An 8,185-nucleotide genomic window follows, 5' to 3' on the forward strand; every position below is an offset into this window, starting at 1 on the left:
TTAAGTGATTAACTAGTTACTGCCCTGATTATGTTTATAAATTATTCTTTTTTCTTTTTGTTAATATTATAGCTTTTATTGCAAAGTTTAATGAGGAATAATATAATTTTATGAGAATATTCTCACGAAAAAAAAAAATTGTACATAATGGCCCATATTCTGAAACCTCTTTTATCGATAAAAGTGCTTTAAATGTAGCTTTTCAGTCAATCAGGTGGCTCTTAAACCTCTTTTAGAGGCACTTTTATAGATAAAAGAGGATTCAGAATATGGGCCAATGTATATAGAATATTCATAGAAAATATGGTATTATCAGACAGGAGTTTCTCTGTTGTTTGATTTGTTTAATTATTATTGAAGAAAATTTTTTTATTTAATTCAATTTTAATTATTGTCAAAATGTTTTAGCGTTTTTTTCGTTGAAGAATAAGTCTTCTATTTACATTATTTTATCTCATTTTAATTGTTGTGCACTATTTTGGACAAAATAATCAGTAACTAATTGAAATTATTCAAATTTTCGGAACTTACTCCGTCATTGCGGAAGATTTCCTTTCAAATTTTTATCAAAATTTCCAACGAAAACTCAAAAGATTGTTCCATTGAAACGTGTCAATTTTGTCACAGTCCTTCCTTATGGAGAGAGAAAGAAAGTTTAGCGTGGCTTAGTAATAGTCAACTGAGTCAATTATATGAATTTCAATAGGAAGAACGGCCTTCGACTGTTTTAGCTCATCGCGTCTACTTGGATTGGTGCTGATCTCCCTACCCTTCGTCTATGCGAAATTCGACGGTAGGAAAACGCCGGCGTTTTCCCACATAGCTAGCGGCGGACGTTTTCCTACCGAAGGTCGGTCAGGCTGTTACCTCCTCGTGGTGTTATAGTGAAGCGGAGTGGATCGCGAGTCGAGTGGGAACTGGGAATCACAGACCACGTTCGGAGAAGCTGAATGAATTGTTGCCCGTTGCTGCCAGTCACTTGACGGGTAACAGTGCAAGCATTAGCAGTGCCGCCGATGACGAAAAATCACCTTGTACCTCCAGATATCCCGTTCCGTCTCGCTCAACGGAAATCATCGTATTGCAAGCAATATCAATACTTTAGTTTACGTTATCAACCACACAACTTAGAGGGGTGGAGCTCCCAACGTGCGTCAACGACATCCGATATAACGAGCGTACGAGAGAAAGGAGCCGCAGAATAGAGGACTCCGGCATAAGTGAGACGGTTACAACTATATGTATTATCAGCAGGTAAGTTGGTACTATCATGTTAGTGGGGAAGATTGCGAAGAAAGAGTGCAAATAAGTATAGATAAGATTGCGTGGTAAGATTCCTTATTTCGTCGTCATCGACCTCACGTGGCTTATCTCACGTATAATCGTGACTTTCCGCGAAAGTCTGATCTTGATATTTCGCATAATTATTTCTTTATATCGAATGAGTGATACAAAATCAACGTTATCGTCGTTATCGTTGTGTGTTTTCTTTGTCTACTTCCGCTCGAAAGGATAACGTAGTGTACGAGAACATAAATAATTCATAACATACACATGCGTCACGCACATATACCTAGCGATGGCTATGAGACGCAACAGATCAAGTCAAGTGTATTAATGTAATAACAGATTTGTCAGTTGTTTTCTAAATATTTTTTAGAACTGGAGATTAGAGGTCGGGATGATATAATTCACACGCATCTATACTTATCGCGAGAAATATATTTTTTGAATAAACAAGTATGTGTAATTATATATTTTTTTTAACATTATTGTATTTCTCTAATTTTATTTTTTATTTAATAATATATTACTAATATATTAATAATATATTTAATTTATAAATATATTATATAGTCAAAACCACACATATATATAAAAGTAAGAACTGAAATGATTAATCATTCGCAATTGGTGTAAACCTTCTGATATCATTACTTTTGTAGGGAGTATAAAATTGTCTTGTATTTTTCAATAGAGTATTCGCGAAAGTACAATTGATCTAAATAAGGTTGTTTTAATGATATTTTTTAAATATCTTTTAGCTGAACTTTTGTTGTAATTTGTTTATAACGATTCTTTTTTTGTAAAGACAAATAATGCTAAGGCGCGTGCATTTGGCTTCTTTTTTACTTTTTTTTTGAAAAAGTAATTTGGTTTTTATATCACATCTTTTTTTACAAAATAATATTAAACAAGGTAAGAAGAAAGGAAGAAAGAAAGAAAGTATAGAAAACGGGAAAAAGAAGAAAATATAAGGAGAGAAGATAATACAGATATGTAACAGAAAATAGAAACGAAGCAAGAAGATAGAAAATAGAGTGATGCAAGATAGTAAAATAGGAAAGGTTACTTTTTAAAATTAATTCATTATTATTACTCGTTATTCATCAAGAAAGTACGTTGTTAATATTACATTTCATTATTAGACAAACAGAGGAAGAGAGCTAAATGCAATAAATATTGAACTATTAGGAGAAAAACAGAACGAAAAATAAATACGATAAGAATAAAAAAAATGAAAAAGTGAAAAAGAAAAAAGGTGATATATATTACGATTGCCGACTCGTAATTTATTAAATTAAATAGGCTATATAGACGTCGGAATATAAATAAAATAATAATTAAATAAGAAAATGAATTTCTTTGTTAATAACTTTATACGTTGAACTTGGAAATTTTAAATATTAAGGTGTACATAAAAAGCAGGTTCTTTAAATTTTATTTCATAATTCATTTTTATAAAAAAATATGTCTATCTCTCTTTCTCTTTTATTATTTATTTATTATTTTATTTTTTGTATTTACGTTATCATATTTAATTTTATTATATTTTATTATTTCTTATTTATTTATTATTTTATTATTTATATTCCGACGTCTATACAACCTATTTAATTTAATAAATTACGAGTCGGTAAATCGGTAATATATATTTTCTTTTTCACTTTTTTATTCTCACAGTATTTATTTCTCGTACTATTTTTCTTCTAATAGTTCAATATTTACTGCATTTAGCTCTCTTTTTATGTTTATTTAGTAATGAAATGTAACGATAATAATGTACTTTCTTGGTGAATAAAGGATAATAATAATGAATTAGTTTTAAAAAGTAACCTTTTCTATTTTACTACCTTGCATCACTCTGTTTTCTATCTTCTTGCTTCATTTCTATTTTCTGTTACATATCTGTACTATCTTCTCTCCTTATATTTTCTTCTTTCTCTTGCTTTCTGTACTTTCTTTCTTCCTTTCTTCTTACCTTGTTTAAAAATAATAATTAACTTGTTTAAAACTACAAACAACATGAAGAGTATTCTAGTTCTATATTCTTGTAAATTATCCTATATTATAATATAAAGCAATACTTATTTATTATCGCGTAAAGCAATATTTATTTATTATCGCGTAAAGCAATATTTATTTATTATCGCGGCAAACAAAAAAATATTTATTTATTATCTATCCTTTTATTTATTCATTCTCTTACACACTCATATATTCCTCTTGTCTTTCCTTCTTGCTCTCTTATGGTTTTATTACTCTCTTATGGTCTTATCATTTATCTTCATTTTTTCTGTCTTCTCTTTATTTCTTGTCGCACATTCTCTCCTTGCTCTCTTTCTTTTCTTCTCTTTTTCTTTTCCTTCCTTTTTTATCTTCTTATTAATTTACCTATAAAAACAACACAAAGTAATAGTATTCAAGTAACAGTAACAATGTACTTTTCTGATGAATAACGAGTAATAATAATAAATAATAATAAATATAATGAATAATAATAAATTATTTTTAAAAAGTAACCTTTCCTATTTTACTATCTTGCATCTCTCTATTTTCTATCTTCTTGCTTCGTTTCTATTTTCTGTTCCTCATATATCTGTGTACTGTCTTCTCTCCTTATATTTCCTCTTTTTCTTCCCGCTTTCTGTACTTTCTTTCTTACTTCCTTTATTTATATCTTGTTTAAAAATAATAAAAGTACAAACAACAAAGAATCCTAGTTCTATATCCTTATAAGTTATCCTATATTATATAAAGCAATACGTTAACAGCACAGATGTCTAGAAGATATCCAGAGTACGTCCTGAGGATGTCCTGGGATGTTTCTACATCCTTAGGACATCTCTGAGACGTCGCCAGGAGATTTTGTACTGTATGGGTACTTATTTATTATCGCGACAGACAAAAAATTTATTTATTTATTTGTTATCTACCCTTTTATTTATTCATTCTCTTACTCATATATTCCTCTTGTCTTTTCATCTTGTTGGTTTTTTACCGTCTCATCATTTATCTTCATTTTTTCTATCTTCTCTTCATTTCTTTTCACACATTCTCTCTTTTTTTTTCTTCTCCTTTTCCTTTCTCTTTTATCTCCTTATTATTTAATTTAGCTATAAAAAGTAAAAACAACACAAAGTATTAAAGTTTTACATCGTTATATATTTTTATGCATTCGCCAATACTTATCTGATATTATACTTGTTAATTATATAGCTTTTCTTCAAGATTATCGCGGCAAACACACTTCGTAACTTTTAAAACTATTATACATTAAAAATATAACCTCGTTATAACTCCATTCTCATACACGCGAACCAGAGAGAAACATGAGAGCGACCACCGGGCTGATTTCAGCAGCCAGAGCTAGGCGCATTTTAAATACGCCATCTAACCAAAATGTGCCTAACTACGTCCGTCAGGCGCACTTTCGCAGTGTAAACTTCCATATAATGATAGTAAGTTAGAAAAGGACAAACATTCAATCGCTCTGTTCTTGTCTCACTACTGATGAGCGACCGCGCGACGTACCACATGAAGCGAGCTAGCGGTGATCTTATCGCAAAGCTAGATCATCTCTCATCAGTCTCGTCTTTCACGCGCTGTGTTCTGCGTAATTTTGGAAGGAAAATTTGGAAAATGGATAATATGAAATAATAAATAAATATACAAAATTTATGTATACAACACGTTAAATATTTGATTTAATGTGGGAGCACACACACACACACACACACACACACACACACACACACACACACACAGGGTGTCCCATTTTAAAAGATACAACCCAATATCTCGAAAACTAAAACCGGCAGACAAAAATGTTTCAAACAAAAGTTATATCGATGGAGGACATAAGAAGATACCATTGGTTTGACCTTGCGTAACCCCGCCAAGGTCAGGTTAAGGTCAATTTTGCTTTTTTAAGTAGAAATATATATTTTTTATTACAGAATTTTATTCTACGTAAAGAAGCAAACAACTTTTGTTTGAAAACATTTTTTATCCGATCTTTATTTTCTAAGATATTTACGGAAATATCTACAAAATTTCTAGTTTCAATAATTTTTTACTCGAATTCTATTAACTTTACCAAAAAATAGCAAGAGATAAAAATTGTCTATTTTCTTCTCATTTAGCTATGAAATTTTTTCACAATTTTTAATTAACTTTTTAGTACTGCATTTCCTTTCATTTTCTTAAAGTACTAAAAAATTAATTAAAAATTCGGAAGAAATCTCAGAGCTAAATGAGAAGAAAATAGACAATTGTTATTTCTTGCTATTTTCTGGTAAAGTTAACAGAATTTGAGTAAAAAATTATTGAAACTAGTAATTTTGTAGATATTTCCGTAAATATCTTAGAAAATAAAGGTCGGATAAAAAATGTTTTCAAACAAAAGTTGTTTGCTTCTTTACGTAGAATAAAATTTTGTAATATAAAAAATATATATTTCTATTTAAAAAAGCAAAATTGACCTTGACCTAACCTTGGCGGAGTCACGCAAGGTCAAATCAATGGTACCTTATTATGTCCCCCAACGATCCATATAACTTTTGCCTGAAATATTTTGGTCTGCCGGTTTTAGTTTTCGAAATATTGGGTTGTATCTTTTAAAATGGGACACCCTGTATATATATATATATATATCGTGCTCCCACATTAAATCAAATATTTAACGTGTTGTATACATAAATTTTGTATATTTATTTATTGTTTCATATTATCCATTTTTCAAATTTTCCTTCCAAAATTACGCATAACGCAGCGCGTGAAAGACGAGATTGATGAGAGATGATCTAGCTTTGCGATAAGATCTCCACTAACTTGCTTCATGTATTACGTCGCGCGGTCGCTCATCAGTGGTGAGACAAGAACAGAGCGATTGGACGTCTGTCTTTTTCTAACTTAATATCATTATATGGAAGTTTACACTGCGAAAGTGCGCCTGACGGACGTAGTTAGGCGCATTTTGGTTAGATGACGTATCTAAAATGCGCCTAGCTCTAGCCGCTGAAATCAGGGCTGTGGCCGCTCTTATGTTTTTGCGCGAACTGTCACTCGACTTCGCCGTGATAACAGTTAAGGCTCTTGCACATAGGACGCAGTAAAGATTGCTGCGCGGCGGAAGTCCGCGCGACAGCCAATCAATGGGTGCTTTCAAATTGCTTAACACATCTTGACAGATATGTACGCAAAACGTAACTGGAAATCACCCAATATTGTTGTTTTTCCGTAAGAGCTAGAAGGTTATTACGGAAAGTAACATATTGATTGGCTGTCGCGCGAACTTCCGCCGCGCGGCAAGCATTACCGCGTCCTGTGTGCAGGAGCCATTACAAGTTAGCAAATCGGTAAAAGCTCGTGTCACACTACGGATTAGAAATTGAGGATTACGGATTGAAGATTAGATTTCAACTAATCAATGCACTTTGGTTTTGACCTGCTTGGTTCCAATCACTAAAATTCTCTCTCTCTCTCTCTCTCTCTCTCTCTCTCTCTGGTTGCAGAGCTTTCTCATTGGCCCTTTCATCATTTATCTCTTGTAACTTGTTCTGAAAAGTAGGGGGAATTAAGGGGGGAGCGTTCCGATTGACCACGGTACGATTGGACACAACCAACCGATGAAAAGAATTATCTAGTGAATTACTAGGTCGAACCAATCATTACAATCTGTGTCCAATCGTATCGTGGTCAATCGGGTTCCACCCAATTAAGGGTCTACTGGAGCCCAAGTAGAGACATCTCGCGGAGGACTCAAAACTAACGTTGGTATTTGGCCAAATTTTGAGCAAACTACAGAGAAAATCGTAATATAATTGTGATATTCATAATCAGGAAAATAATCCCAAGGGTGCGACAGAGCGTTTTTTGGGAGAAAATGTTGGAAAAAATGATCTATTTTATCTATTTTATGCTTTAAATTATAATGAATGAACATTAGCTTGAGATGCAGTACGAGTCTATATTTTAATTAATTAAAAATTTTTAAGAGCCTAACGCCAAAATCTGTAGCATCCTTAGTATTAATACAAGAAAGATATAAAAAATTGGTGAGTGAGTGTAATATCAGAGAGAAGAAGGAGAAGGGTCATGGGCCGGTTTTAGCTGATCCCGATTTCAGCTGAAATGGCTTACAGCGCCTCTAACTAACCGTGTCCATAAACTACGTAGCTAATGTGCACGAATTGTCTCAGTAGGTAAAGAAGTAATGTCCACGATTCTTGACGTTAGACAAAGACAGCTAATCAACATTATCTGTTCTTAGGTGCAATCCAACAACCACTACAAATGCTGCGCAGTGTTTCTCCCTCTTGTTCTATTCCTTCTGATTCGAATGAAGAAAGAGAAAGAAGTAAAAACACTACAAAGTATTTGTAGCGCCCTCTGGACCGTACTTCTTGTCTCACCATAGGCGAGAAACAATCGCAGCGGTAGACCAATGGCTTCTGCACACAGGACGCGGTAATGTGTGCCGCGCGACAGCCAATCAATATGCTGCTTTCCGTAATAACCTTCTAACTCTTACGGAAAAACAACATATTGATTAGCTGTCGCACAGACTTCCGCCGCGCGGCAAGCATTACCGCGTCCTGTGTGCAGGAGCCATTAGAGTAACGGTATCTTTACATGGGAGCATCGAGCGTTGAGCGTTAAAGCGGTAGCCAATCAACGTGCCACTTTCCGCAAGAACTACAAGTATACTTCTGGGACTTGATACGTTGATTGGCTAACGCTTTAACGCTCGACGCTGGAACGCTCCCATGTATTGGCACCTTTAGAGTTAATTCCACTAGGCCCGAAAATTATGATAGGCACGATCATCTAGTACTTTTGTAGTTTATGACAACTTCTAACGCTGCGGCACAACGGTGCTTGTTTTCATGCTAGATTGCTG

At 33.3% G+C, this 8,185-nt stretch overlaps 1 protein-coding gene and 1 long non-coding RNA gene across 2 annotated transcripts in view; one reads left to right on the plus strand and one right to left on the minus strand.

The window, feature by feature from the left end:
• Window positions 1-1,116: 1,116 nt before the first annotated feature.
• The window catches only part of LOC116850291 (death-associated inhibitor of apoptosis 1-like), a 64,356-nt gene continuing 57,287 nt past the window's right edge, over window positions 1,117-8,185 (plus strand). The window contains exon 1 of the mRNA XM_032828391.1: window positions 1,117-1,254. The gene's annotated coding sequence lies outside the window, so the exon portion shown is untranslated. The remainder of the gene's footprint in view (window positions 1,255-8,185) is intronic.
• Window positions 3,445-4,635, minus strand: LOC116850292. The gene is made up of 2 exons (XR_004379302.1): window positions 4,486-4,635; window positions 3,445-4,397 (listed from the first exon to the last, which is right to left on the minus strand). It is a non-coding gene; the product is annotated as an uncharacterized LOC116850292 (long non-coding RNA).

Source organism: Odontomachus brunneus, unplaced genomic scaffold, assembly GCF_010583005.1.
Source record: "Odontomachus brunneus isolate Ranch 3 - 2012 unplaced genomic scaffold, Obru_v1 Obru_scaffold_142, whole genome shotgun sequence".
NCBI classification, from domain to species: Eukaryota; Metazoa; Arthropoda; class Insecta; order Hymenoptera; family Formicidae; genus Odontomachus; species Odontomachus brunneus.